This window comes from Astyanax mexicanus, chromosome 9, assembly GCF_023375975.1.
Source record: "Astyanax mexicanus isolate ESR-SI-001 chromosome 9, AstMex3_surface, whole genome shotgun sequence".
Taxonomy (NCBI): domain Eukaryota; kingdom Metazoa; phylum Chordata; class Actinopteri; order Characiformes; family Acestrorhamphidae; genus Astyanax; species Astyanax mexicanus.
The window spans coordinates 44,654,591-44,669,184 of NC_064416.1; the positions used below are offsets into that span (position 1 = coordinate 44,654,591).

The window sequence follows — 14,594 nt, forward strand, 5'->3', positions numbered from 1 at the left end:
AATATGAAACTAAAGAATATGCTAACTGAGGCTATACCTTATAAGATATAAAAACCTCAAAATAAGTATCTCACCTACTACAGTGATCAAAGAATACATACAAGAATATATAAATACAAACAATACAAAACTATGGAGAGTATGAAAGTCACCTAACCAAAGATAGGAGGTAGTGCAGTTATACATAATTAACACCATAAAAAAGGGAAAGCCGGTATCAGCAGATACGACAATACTGAACGTAAACCTGTGCAAGTATTGTATTTAAGCTAAGGACGTAGAGTAATGTGTCAATAGTGTCCAGAAGTATGAATGTACAGGACGTACCATAAAGTGTCAATAGTGTCCAGGAGTGCAGATGTACAGGAAGTACAGGAAAGTGTCAATAGTGTCCAGGAGTGCAGATGTACAGGAAGTACAGGAAAGTGTCAATAGTGTTTATGAGTGTGACATTAAAATAGAAACGGGGTAGAGAAATAACAATATCTTCCATATCCAATAGAAATGTTGGTTATCTATACTGTAATTGAGTATATATATATATATATTTTACATTTTCACACAATTATCTGAACTTTCTACTCCTTACATTTTAAAAAACAGCCTCAATACTCCTATTTCATTTCAGTGTGTTTTCATTCCAGCTTCTCATCCTTCAATAAAACTATCCTATCCAGATAAATCTCTCCATCCAGATAGAGTGAATCTGATTGTGATTGGATGTAGAGAAGCATAAACATATACCATCCCGACTCCCTATTGGTTTATACTGTGATCCTGCACACACACCCCCCACACACACACACACTCCAGCAAGAACATAGCAGACGTATGTAGTCTAGTGTGAAGATGATCCGTGCAGAGACTCAAGAGAACTCCAGATAAACTCCAGTCCAACTAAACTTCTTTAATATATTTACTATATTCTACTAAAATACATTCATTTACAATCAGCATATATGCAGCTCAAACAGGGAACAGCCTAGTGCATCCCACATTATATTATCAACATTAACATTTTAATATAACATTATAGTCATTTAGAAAAATGTGTTTTGGGTAGGGGGGTGGTAGTGCACTATAGCACTATAGGTCAGATCACCTTACACAACCAAACTCATTTATAACTGGACTCAGACCATGGACTTGCGGTTTGTGTAGACTTCACTGGCACCAACCACAGCTCACACAGTAGCATCATTCATCGCTCACACACACACACACACACAGTAGCATCATTCATCGCTCACACACACACACACTCTCACATGCATACAGCAGCTGATTTGTTTAGATATGGAATACTTACTGTAACTGTATAAAAGGGTGGGGGAAGTTACCTGTTGCAGGTGAGGGTGTGGTCATGACATTTAAAAAGCAGAAAATAACTGCATTTCAGCTTCAGACCAGCAGCTACAGTACAAGGAGATCCTTCTAATCATCATCATCATCATCATCATCAACACGCCAGCATGCCTGTGAAAGTGCTGATTGAACACTGGTAAGAAACAGCATCATTATTAACACTATAGCTGCACCATACAGGGAAATGCTACGTTGTGGGATGGTGTGATGAAGATGATTTACAGTTTTAATGTGTCTCTGATTGTGCAGGTCCTGATTTCTTCTCAAGTTTTATACTTAGTGAAATTAAAATCTAAAAAGGGGTAGAGAAATAACAATATTTTCTGTATCCAATGTGCTTTTTTACTGTAATTTCCTAATTTTACTAGCTTCAGTTTCAGTGTCTTTCATTGAGAGTGAAAATGAATCACGATAAAAGTTATTTTTAACATTTTGAGACTTATAAAAGCAATAAAAACATACATTTGAGTAAATAAGGATTTTTTGTCACATACAAAAATGAATTAAATTGTATGTTAAATGATATAACGCAGTTTTTTGGGGCTCTGAGTGGTCCAGACACTATGATCCAAGGATTACCGGTTTGAATCCTGGTCATGCTGCTTCCAAAACAATTGGCCTTGCTCTCTCTGGGTGGGTAGATGGCACTCTTTCCCTTCCCACTTTGACTTTGACTTTGACTCATCACTGCTAAGGGAATGTTGGCCAGTACGAGTTGTCTGTAAGCTGATGTTCTAAAGCCGAATCGCTGCGCTTTCCTTCGAGTGCACTGTGATGCTACTCGGCAATTCCCAGCAGCAGCTCTAAAAGAGGCGGTGGCTGATCTTACTTGTCGGAGGAGGCACGTGCTAGTCTTCAACCTAGTGTTTGGAGCATCAGTAGTAAGAGTGAGGTTCTAGTGAGTAGTTGACCTTTCAAAAATACATCAAGCCGAAACATGGCCACTGCTGTATAGGTTGTTTAAAGTAGTAATCAGTAGGAAAACACAGCCCCGCCCACCCCTCCACATACGCCAAGCTCACTCGGGTTGCCATGCTGAGGACACTGAACTTACACAAATGTATGCAAGAAGAGTTCAATAGCTTCCAGCACGAAAACAATATAAACTAGCTCATGTGAATTTTATGTAACCTTATCCACAGTTGCACCGCTAGTCGCATTAGCCTCAGCCAGGTCCACAGTTCTGGCATTAAGCCAGCTAATTGTTAAGAATTGGATGTAACAAATTGTCTGCAACTCCATTAGCATTTGTAGCATGACTGCGTTGGCCAGCATAGTCCAAAAAAGATCACACGCTCTAATATTTGGTTGAACCGCCTTTAGGATTGATTATAGCACACATTCACTGTGGCATCATTTCCAAACGCTTCTGCAGTGTCACAACATTCCTTTCTCTCCGGATCTTGTATATTGATGATGGGATATTTGCAACTCTGCGCAAAGCCTTCTCCAGCACATCCCAAAGATTCTCAATGGGGTTAAGGTCTCTGAACTCTGTGGTGGCCAAATTCATTGTGTGCCGAATCACTCTTTCACAATTCCAGCCCCATGAACCCTGGCATTGTCACCTTGGAATATGATTGTGCCATCAGGGAAGAAAAAATCCATTGATTGATCCACTGATCCGTTAACCTCCTTCACTCTGGGACAGGGTAAATCTGGACTCATTAGACCACATGATCTTTGTCCATTGCTCCATAGTCCAATCTTTAATCTCCTAAGCAAATTAAAGCCATTTGTGCTGGATATCCTCACTGATAAGCGCTTTTCCTAAGCGGCTACACAGTGGTTTAGTTCCAATCCCTTGAGTTCCCTTTGCTGCATTGTGCATGTAGTAATGCTTTTACTTTCACTATTAAACATATCCCTGTGTTCTAGTGTTATTTTTCTACGATTTGATTATCTCCTAACAATTTTTGTTTTACCACATTTCTTCCTCGAGGATGATGATGATTCCCAGTGTCCTATCACTTTTTAATAATGCGTTGGACATTTCTTAACCAGAAGCTACTCACTGCATCAGTTGGGGTTAAATAACTTGTGCAGTTATTATCTAATGGGAGGCTTTTATCTATTTGCTTAGTTAAATCCAGGTGGTGACCTTTTCTGGCCAGGCAGTGTATAATCTTTTTATGTATGAAATTAATTGACATTTAAAAAGGTCAAAATTAAAAGTTTGTTTTCTTAAGATACATCTATATTGTGTCCATATGAAAGTGGTTGTGTTTTATTTGAACTCCTGACAGCACTGCCCCCACAACTTTCAGTGGTACTGATCCAGAGCATGTTCCTAAAATATGTATTAAGTTATGGCAGTGTACAGAGAGAAGCATCAGTAAAATGTTGCGTATGACAAAGAATGTTTTACACCACAATTCATCCATGCAGAAAATGGCAACCTGCTCTTAAAAATAAATGAACAAATAAATAAATAAAAACGTATGTAAATCACTCCATAAAAGTCATATAGTGATTAAAAAGGTACAAAAATAATTATAAATAATATGCAAATGAATAAATACACATAAAAAACAAGTATCTTAATAAATTGTTATTTATGGGTTTTTTATTAACATTGTTTAATTTTATTTTGATTCATTTGTTTATTTATTAATTTACATAACTAATTAATATTGCATTATTTATTTCTGTATTCATTTATTTCCCTATGGTTTTATTTATTTCTGTTTTTCCTTGTCCTTATATGATAATGAAGGGGCTGTTCAGCAGTGATGTCACGGTGTCTTAGCATTTCTATTGGTTGATCGATGTCAGATACCCTAGATTGATTGTACATGTCTTGCCCCTTTGACGGTAACCTTGGGCTGCTTCCTAAATCGCGTACTTCAATACTAAACAGTATGCAAAAGCAGTATGCGAGATGGGGTAGTGTGTCCGAATGCGCAGTAGGCGAGTTTGAGGACGCGAAAAGTTCCCGGATGACGTATGTAAATAAATAAACAATTAAATCCAAAGAAAAAATTAAACAATTTTAATAGAGAAACCCATAAATAACAAATTAAGATATTTATTTTAATGTATATGTATTTATTTTATATTAATTATAATTATTCTATACCATTTTAATCACCATATTACTTTTATTGTTTATGTTTTATAGACAGTTATATAATATAACAGACATTTTCCGTTTCCACAAATGTTTTGAGTTACAGCAACTTTAGTTACAATTTTACATTAATAATCAGCTTCAGAATCACGTTGATGATCATTTATTGTAATAGGGAGAATGATGTATGTGTACAAATGCACGATTTTGTAGAGGGTGGGGGTAATGGTGGGGGTGGAATCAGAGGATACTGATATGACCCGGACTGTATATTTGTGTAATCTTTGCATATCTTTGCATATTCCGTGCAGTGAAATCTATAGCTTAATTTTTATTTCTAACTGTAGGAGACCAGTGCATCTGAATTTGTGACTCATATGGAGACACTACCCATGTGATCTAGTGGTCACATGACAACTTTACCCTAAATTGAAAATATGATGGCAAGAATCCCAGTCAATAGTTTCAACAGCCAGTCTAGAAAGAAACATGGGCTGGGTACAAATTCTCATCCAATTTTATGTTGGAAACAACATAACTGCCAGAGCTGCAGGACAGTCCTCAGTGCTCATTCTGCTGGACCCTTCGGACGCCTTTGACACGGTCAACCATGACTTCCTCCTATCTATACTCTCAAACATGGGGATCTCAGACAATGTTCTGTCATGGTTCAGATCATACCTCACTGGGCGCTCGTTCAAGGTGTCGTGGCAAGGACAGCTGTCCTCAGCCCACTCCCTATCCACTGGGGTTCCCCAGGGTTCGGTACTGGGACCCCTTCTCTTCTCAATATACACTGCCTCTCTTGGTCAGGTTATCCGCTCACACGGATTTTCCTACCATTGCTTTGCTGATGACACCCAGCTATACCTGTCATTCTCACCTTAAGATCATGCAATCTCTGCACGGATATCGCAGTGTCTCTCTGACATATCCTCATGGATGAAGGAGCATCACCTTCAATTAAATCTCTCAAAGACTGAACTTCTGGTTATACCAGCAAAACCATCTTTTCAACACAACCTCTCTATAAGCATCGACTCTTTCTCTCTCTCTCACCGACAAAGGTTGCTATAGGAACCTGGGTGTTATGGTTGATGACCAGCTCTCCTTCACGCACCATGTGGCCTCGGTTGCTCAAACCTGCCGCTTCGCGCTTTATAACATCAGAAAAATTAGACCATTTCTGATGCAACAGGCCACCCAACTCCTGGTGCAAGCAGTCGTCATCTCACGCCTCGACTACTGCAATGCCCTGCTTACTGACCTCCCAGCCTGTGTAGTAAAACTGATCCAGAATGCAGCAGCACGTCTGGTCTTCAACCAGCCAAAACAGGCACATGTTACCCCGCTGCTCATTGAGCTCCATTGGCGACCAGTTGATGCTCGCATCAAATTCAAAACTCTTACAATCGCCTACAAGGTGATGACAGAACAGCTCCTTACTATCTGCACTGCACCTCCCGGCCGCTGCGCTCCTCCAATGAACCTCGCCTCGCTTTACCAAACAAACAAACACACAAAGCAATCCAGACTGTTCTCATACACTGTTCCCCAATGGTGGAACAAACTACCTTCCACTACCAGATCAGGAGAATCTTTAATAAACTCCTGATGACAGAGCTCTTCAAAGAGCACTTACTCTCCTAACACCTCTAACTAACTACCTTCTACTACCAGATCAGGAGAATCTCTCACTTTCTTTAATAAACTACTGAAGACTGAACTCTTCAAAGAGCACCTACTCTCCTAACACCTCTAACTAACTACCTTCTACTACCAGATCAGGAGAGTCTCTCACTATCTTTAATAAACTCCTGAAGACAGAGCTCTTCAAAGAGCACTTACTCTCCTAACACCTCTAACACACTAACTACTTCTAACCTCATTTCCTTCTTCCACTCCTTCACTCTCTATTCCATTATTTCCCTTTGACCTCATTTAAGCCCTATATAAAGATGTTTTTACCTTCAACTTCTATTACTTTTGTACTTCACTATTGACATTTTGGACAAAAGCGTCTGCCAAATGTAATGTAATGTAATGTAATGTAATGTAAAGTTAAACCAGAGCCAATGAAGACAGAGTTGTAGTGAGCTTGACCATTTACTCATTCTTCCTCATTAACATTGAGGTGAAAAGGCATTGCCTCATTGATAATTGCATAGGATGAAGGTGGATGAGCTCCTGAAACAACAGCTCCTGAAATGTGACCCAATCTAATAATGTTTCTTTTGCTTTTTACACAAACAATAAACAATATATTTAATAAAGATCTAAAGAGCTTAGAAAATTAACTTGAAGCGTTAAGCAACACAATACTAATCATATAAGCTTGGTCAAGGTAACTTCAGTCAGTTAAAGCCATTCATTCAGAAAGTCCTGAAATGTCATCACATTAAAGACAGCAACCTTTGACCACTCCTGTGCTTTCTTAAGAATCTTAAAAGCTAGTGAGCTGTGCCTTATCAAGAGTTAATAACTTGAATTTCTTGTCTCTTAATGTGTTTTAGAGCACAAGTTGTAAAGTTGTGAAGAGGTAGAGTTACAGGTATACAGGGAATAGCTCTATATGAATAATGTTCTAATCCTTATTATGGCAAGAACTACTCAACTAAGTAAAGAAAAAAATACTTTAAAAAATGAAAGTCCCTCAATCCACAACATTTCAAGAAATTTAAAAGTATCCTCCGGTGTAGTCGCAAAGACCATCAAAAATGTTAAGATGAAACTGGCACTCATCAGGACCTCCCCAGGAAAGTAAGAACAAGAGTTTCCTCTGTTGCACAGAATAAGTTCATCAGAGTTACCAGCCTCAGGAACCACAAGTTATTAGATCCTCAGATAAGAGCACCTAAGTGCTTCTTTACATATAATTTTTGTTTGTTTAACACTTTTAAATTACTACATGATTTTTTGTAGGTTCTTTCATAGTCCGAATCACTTCAGTATTCATTTACAATGTAGGATTTCCGATTGTTACTGTATGTTTCTAAAAATGTTTATAAAACATAGAACCTGTGTGTGTGTGTGTGTGTGTGTGTGTGTTTGTGTGTGTGTGTGTGTGTGTGTGTGTGTGTGTGTGTGTGTGTGTGTGTGTGTGTGTGTGTGTGTGTGTGAGCAGCACTAGGTGAGGTTATGAAGCTCGGTTTCGGGATTTGGCCTTTGAAATAAAGAAGGCAGTACCTGATGCCGAGGTTTCAGCAATGGTTGGGCGAACAGGTAAATCCCTTTTTTTCAACCTACTTTAAAGAAACATCATGATGTGTACTGATGGTCTGGTGGTGTACTGATGGTCTGGTGGTGTACTGATGATATGGTGGTGTCCTGATGGTCTGGTGGTGTACTGATGATCTGGTGGTGTACTGATGGTCTGGTGGTGTACTGATGATATGGTGGTGTACTGATGGTCTGGTGGTGTACTGATGGTCTGGTGGTGTACTGATGGTTTGGTGGTGTACTGATGGTCTGGTGGTGTACTGATGGTCTGGTGGTGTACTGATGGTATGGTGGTGTACTGATGGTCTGGTGGTTTACTGATGGTTTGGTGGTGTACTGATGGTCTGGTGGTGTACTGATGGTCTGGTGGTGTACTGATGGTATGGTGGTGTACTGATGGTCTGGTGGTTTACTGATGGTCTGGGTGTGTACCGATGGTCTGGTGGTGTACCGATGGTCTGGTGGTGTACTGATGGTCTGGGTGTGTACTGATGGTCTGGTGGTGTACTGATGGTATGGTGGTGTACTGATGGTCTGGGTGTGTACTGATGGTCTGGTGGTGTACTGATGGTCTGGTGGTGTACTGAGTGTATGGTGGTGTACTGATGGTCTGGTGGTGTACTGATGGTCTGGTGGTGTACTGATGGTCTGGTGGTGTACTGATGGTCTGATGGTGTACTGCTTGTCTGGTGGTGTACTGATGGTCTGGGTGTGTACTGATGGTCTGGTGGTGTACTGATGGTATGGTGGTGTACTGATGGTATGGTGGTGTACTGATGGTCTGGTGGTGTACTGATGGTCAGGTGGTGTACTGATGGTCAGGTGGTGTACTGATGATTTAGTGGTGTACTGATGGTCTGGTGGTGTACCGATGGTCTGGTGGTGTACCGATGGTCTGGTGGTGTACTGATGGTCTGGTGGTGTACCGATGGTCTGGTGGTGTACTGATGGTCTGGTGGTGTACTGATGGTCTGATGGTGTACTGATGGTCTGGGTGTGTACTGATGGTCTGGTGGTGTACTGATGGTCTGGTGGTGTACTGATGGTATGGTGGTGTACTGATGGTTTGGTGGTGTACTGATGGTATGGTGGTGTACTGATGGTATTGTGGTGTACTGATGGTTTGGTGATGTACTGATGGTCTGGTGGTGTATGGTATGGTGGTGTACTGATGGTCTGGTGATGTACTGAGTGTATGGTGGTGTAATGATGGTCTGGTGATGTACTGATGGTCTGGTGGTGTACTGATGGTCTGGTGGTGTACTGATGGTCTGGTGGTTTACTGATGGTCTGGTGGTTCACTGATGGTATGGTGGTGTACTGATGGTCTGGTGGTGTAATGATTGTATCGTGGTGTAATGATGGTCTGGCGGTGTAATGATGGTCTGGTGGTGTACTGATGGTCTGGTGGTGTACTGATGGTATGGTGGTGTACTGATGGTCTGGTGGTGTACTGAGTGTATGGTGGTGTACTGATGGTCTGGTGGTGTACTGATGATCTGGGTGTGTACTGATGGTTTGGTGGTGTACTGATGGTCTGGTGGTGTACTGATGGTCTGGTGGTGTTCTGATGGTCTGGTGGTGTACTGATGGTCTGGTGGTGTACTGATGGTCTGGTGGTGTAATAATGGTCTGGTGGTGTACTGATGGCGTGGTGGTGTACTGATGGCGTGGTGGTGTACTGATGGCGTGGTGGTGTACTGATGATGTGGTGGTGTACTGATGGTCTGGTGGTGTACTGATGGTCTGGTGGTTTACTGATGATATGGTGGTGTGCTGATGATTTGGTGGTGTACTGATGATCTGGTGGTGTACTGATGATCTGGTGGTGTACTGATGGTATGGTGGTGTTCTGATGGTCTGGTGGTGTACTGATGGTATGGTGATGTACTGATGGTCTGGTGGTGTACTGATGGTCTGGTGGTGTACTGATGGTCTGGTGGTGTACTGATGGTCTGGTGGTGTAATAATGGTCTGGTGGTGTACTGATGGCGTGGTGGTGTACTGATGGCGTGGTGGTGTACTGATGATGTGGTGGTGTACTGATGGTCTGGTGGTTTACTGATGATATGGTGGTGTGCTGATGATTTGGTGGTGTACTGATGATCTGGTGGTGTACTGATGATCTGGTGGTGTACTGATGGTATGGTGGTGTTCTGATGGTCTGGTGGTGTACTGATGGTATGGTGATGTACTGATGGTCTGGTGGTGTACTGATGGTCTGGTGGTGTACTGATGGTCTGGTGGTGTACTGATGGTCTGGTGGTGTACTGATTGTCTGGCGGTGTAATGATGGTCTGGCGGTGTAATGATGGTCTGGCGGTGTACTGATGGTCTGGCGGTGTAATGATGGTCTGGGTGTGTACTGATGGTTTGGTGGTGTACTGATGGTTTGGTGGTGTACTGATGGTATGGCGGTGTACTGATGGTATGGCGGTGTACTGATGGTATGGCGGTGTACTGATGGTCTGGTGGTTTACTGATGGTCTGGGTGTGTACTGTTGGTCTGGTGGTGTAATAATGGTCTGGTGGTGTACTGATGGCGTGGTGGTGTACTGATGGTGTGGTGGTGTACTGATGGTGTGGTGGTGTACTTATGGTCTGGTGGTGTACTGATGGTTTGGTGGTGTACTGATGGTTTGGTGGTGTACTGATGGTCTGGGTGTGTACTGATGGTCTGGGTGTGTACTGATGGTCTGGGTGTGTACTGATGGTCTGGTGGTGTACTGATGATTTGGTGGTGTACTGATGATTTGGTGGTGTACTGATTGTCTGGTGGTGTACTGATGGTCTGGGTGTGTACTGATGGTCTATTGGTGTACTGATAGTCTGGTGGTGTACTGAGTGTATGGTGGCGTACTGATGGTGTGGTGGTGTACTGATGGTGTGGTGGTATACTGAGTGTATGGTGGTGTACTGATAGTCTGGTGGAGTACTGATGGTCTGGTGGAGTACTGATGATCTGGTGGTGTACTGATGGTCTGGTGGTGTACTGATGGTCTGGTGGTGTACTGATGATCTGGTGGTGTACTGATGGTATGGTGGTGTTCTGATGGTCTGGTGGTGTACTGAAGCTCTGGGTGTGTACTGATGGCTTGGTGGTGTACTGATGGTCTGGTGGTGTACTGATGGTCTGGTGGTGTACTGATGATCTGGTGGTGTACTGATGGTATGGTGGTGTTCTGATGGTCTGGTGGTGTACTGATGGTCTGGTGGTGTACTGATGGTCTGGTGGTGTAATGATTGTATGGTGGTGTACTGATGGTCTGGTGGTGTACTGATGATCTGGTGGTGTACTGATGATCTGGTGGTGTACTGATGGTATGGTGGTGTTCTGATGGTCTGGTGGTGTACTGATGGTATGGTGATGTACTGATGGTCTGGTGGTGTACTGATGGTCTGGTGGTGTACTGATGGTCTGGTGGTGTACTGATGGTCTGGTGGTGTACTGATTGTCTGGCGGTGTAATGATGGTCTGGCGGTGTAATGATGGTCTGGCGGTGTACTGATGGTCTGGCGGTGTAATGATGGTCTGGCGGTGTACTGATGGTATGGTGGTGTACTGATGGTTTGGTGGTGTACTGATGGTTTGGTGGTGTACTGATGGTATGGCGGTGTACTGATGGTATGGCGGTGTACTGATGGTATGGCGGTGTACTGATGGTCTGGTGGTTTACTGATGGTCTGGGTGTGTACTGTTGGTCTGGTGGTGTAATAATGGTCTGGTGGTGTACTGATGGCGTGGTGGTGTACTGATGGTGTGGTGGTGTACTGATGGTGTGGTGGTGTACTTATGGTCTGGTGGTGTACTGATGGTTTGGTGGTGTACTGATGGTCTGGGTGTGTACTGATGGTCTGGGTGTGTACTGATGGTCTGGGTGTGTACTGATGGTCTGGTGGTGTACTGATGATTTGGTGGTGTACTGATGATTTGGTGGTGTACTGATGATTTGGTGGTGTACTGATTGTCTGGTGGTGTACTGATGGTCTGGGTGTGTACTGATGGTCTATTGGTGTACTGATAGTCTGGTGGTGTACTGAGTGTATGGTGGCGTACTGATGGTGTGGTGGTGTACTGATGGTGTGGTGGTGTACTGAGTGTATGGTGGTGTACTGATAGTCTGGTGGAGTACTGATGGTCTGGTGGAGTACTGATGATCTGGTGGTGTACTGATGGTCTGGTGGTGTACTGATGGTCTGGTGGTGTACTGATGATCTGGTGGTGTACTGATGGTATGGTGGTGTTCTGATGGTCTGGTGGTGTACTGAAGGTCTGGGTGTGTACTGATGGCTTGGTGGTGTACTGATGGTCTGGTGGTGTACTGATGGTCTGGTGGTGTACTGATGATCTGGTGGTGTACTGATGGTATGGTGGTGTTCTGATGGTCTGGTGGTGTACTGATGGTCTGGTGGTGTACTGATGGTCTGGTGGTGTAATGATTGTATGGTGGTGTACTGATGGTCTGGTGGTGTACTGATGGTCTGGTGATGTACTGATGATCTGGTGGTGTACTGATGGTCTGGCGGTGTAATGATGGTCTGGCGGTGTAATGATGGTCTGGCGGTGTAATGATGGTCTGGTGGTGTACTGATGGTCTGGCGGTGTAATGATGGTCTGGTGGTGTACTGATGGTCTGGTGGTGTACTGATGGTATGGTGGGGTACTGATGGTCTGGTGATGTACTGATGGTTTGGTGGTGTACTGATGGTCTGGGTGTGTACTGATGGTATGGCGGTGTACAGATGGTTTGGCGGTGTACTGATGGTTTGGTGATGTACTGATGGTCTGGTGGTGTACTGATGGTCTGGTGGTGTACTGATGGTCTGGTGGTGTACTGATGGTCTGGTGGTGTACTGATGGTCTGGTGGTGTACTGATTGTCTGGCGGTGTAATGATGGTCTGGCGGTGTAATGATGGTCTGGTGGTGTACTGATGGTCTGGTGGTGTACTGATGGTCTGGTGGTGTACTGATTGTCTGGCGGTGTAATGATGGTCTGGCGGTGTAATGATGGTCTGGCGGTGTACTGATGGTCTGGCGGTGTAATGATGGTCTGGGTGTGTACTGATGGTATGGTGGTGTACTGATGGTTTGGTGGTGTACTGATGGTTTGGTGGTGTACTGATGGTATGGCGGTGTACTGATGGTATGGCGGTGTACTGATGGTATGGCGGTGTACTGATGGTCTGGTGGTTTACTGATGGTCTGGGTGTGTACTGTTGGTCTGGTGGTGTAATAATGGTCTGGTGGTGTACTGATGGCGTGGTGGTGTACTGATGGTGTGGTGGTGTACTGATGGTGTGGTGGTGTACTTATGGTCTGGTGGTGTACTGATGGTTTGGTGGTGTACTGATGGTTTGGTGGTGTACTGATGGTCTGGGTGTGTACTGATGGTCTGGGTGTGTACTGATGGTCTGGGTGTGTACTGATGGTCTGGTGGTGTACTGATGATTTGGTGGTGTACTGATGATTTGGTGGTGTACTGATTGTCTGGTGGTGTACTGATGGTCTGGGTGTGTACTGATGGTCTATTGGTGTACTGATAGTCTGGTGGTGTACTGAGTGTATGGTGGCGTACTGATGGTGTGGTGGTGTACTGATGGTGTGGTGGTATACTGAGTGTATGGTGGTGTACTGATAGTCTGGTGGAGTACTGATGGTCTGGTGGAGTACTGATGGTCTGGTGGTGTACTGATGGTCTGGTGGTGTACTGATTGTCTGGCGGTGTAATGATGGTCTGGCGGTGTAATGATGGTCTGGCGGTGTACTGATGGTCTGGCGGTGTAATGATGGTCTGGGTGTGTACTGATGGTATGGTGGTGTACTGATGGTTTGGTGGTGTACTGATGGTTTGGTGGTGTACTGATGGTATGGCGGTGTACTGATGGTATGGCGGTGTACTGATGGTATGGCGGTGTACTGATGGTATGGCGGTGTACTGATGGTCTGGTGGTTTACTGATGGTCTGGGTGTGTACTGTTGGTCTGGTGGTGTAATAATGGTCTGGTGGTGTACTGATGGCGTGGTGGTGTACTGATGGTGTGGTGGTGTACTGATGGTGTGGTGGTGTACTTATGGTCTGGTGGTGTACTGATGGTTTGGTGGTGTACTGATGGTTTGGTGGTGTACTGATGGTCTGGGTGTGTACTGATGGTCTGGGTGTGTACTGATGGTCTATTGGTGTACTGATAGTCTGGTGGTGTACTGAGTGTATGGTGGCGTACTGATGGTGTGGTGGTGTACTGATGGTGTGGTGGTATACTGAGTGTATGGTGGTGTACTGATAGTCTGGTGGAGTACTGATGGTCTGGTGGAGTACTGATGATCTGGTGGTGTACTGATGGTCTGGTGGTGTACTGATGGTCTGGTGGTGTACTGATGATCTGGTGGTGTACTGATGGTATGGTGGTGTTCTGATGGTCTGGTGGTGTACTGAAGCTCTGGGTGTGTACTGATGGCTTGGTGGTGTACTGATGGTCTGGTGGTGTACTGATGGTCTGGTGGTGTACTGATGATCTGGTGGTGTACTGATGGTATGGTGGTGTTCTGATGGTCTGGTGGTGTACTGATGGTCTGGTGGTGTACTGATGGTCTGGTGGTGTAATGATTGTATGGTGGTGTACTGATGGTCTGGTGGTGTACTGATGATCTGGTGGTGTACTGATGATCTGGTGGTGTACTGATGGTATGGTGGTGTTCTGATGGTCTGGTGGTGTACTGATGGTATGGTGATGTACTGATGGTCTGGTGGTGTACTGATGGTCTGGTGGTGTACTGATGGTCTGGTGGTGTACTGATGGTCTGGTGGTGTACTGATTGTCTGGCGGTGTAATGATGGTCTGGCGGTGTAATGATGGTCTGGCGGTGTACTGATGGTCTGGCGGTGTAATGATGGTCTGGCGGTGTACTGATGGTATGGTGGTGTACTGATGGTTTGGTGG

The 14,594-nt window shown here is 44.1% G+C and overlaps 1 long non-coding RNA gene across 1 annotated transcript in view; it reads left to right on the forward strand.

Moving 5' to 3' along the window:
- Window positions 1-1,265: 1,265 nt before the first annotated feature.
- The window catches only part of LOC125804603 (uncharacterized), a 60,313-nt gene continuing 46,984 nt past the window's right edge, over window positions 1,266-14,594 (forward strand). Inside the window, exons 1-2 of the long non-coding RNA XR_007440727.1 lie at window positions 1,266-1,501; window positions 7,560-7,657. This is a non-coding gene — a long non-coding RNA (uncharacterized LOC125804603). The remainder of the gene's footprint in view (window positions 1,502-7,559; window positions 7,658-14,594) is intronic.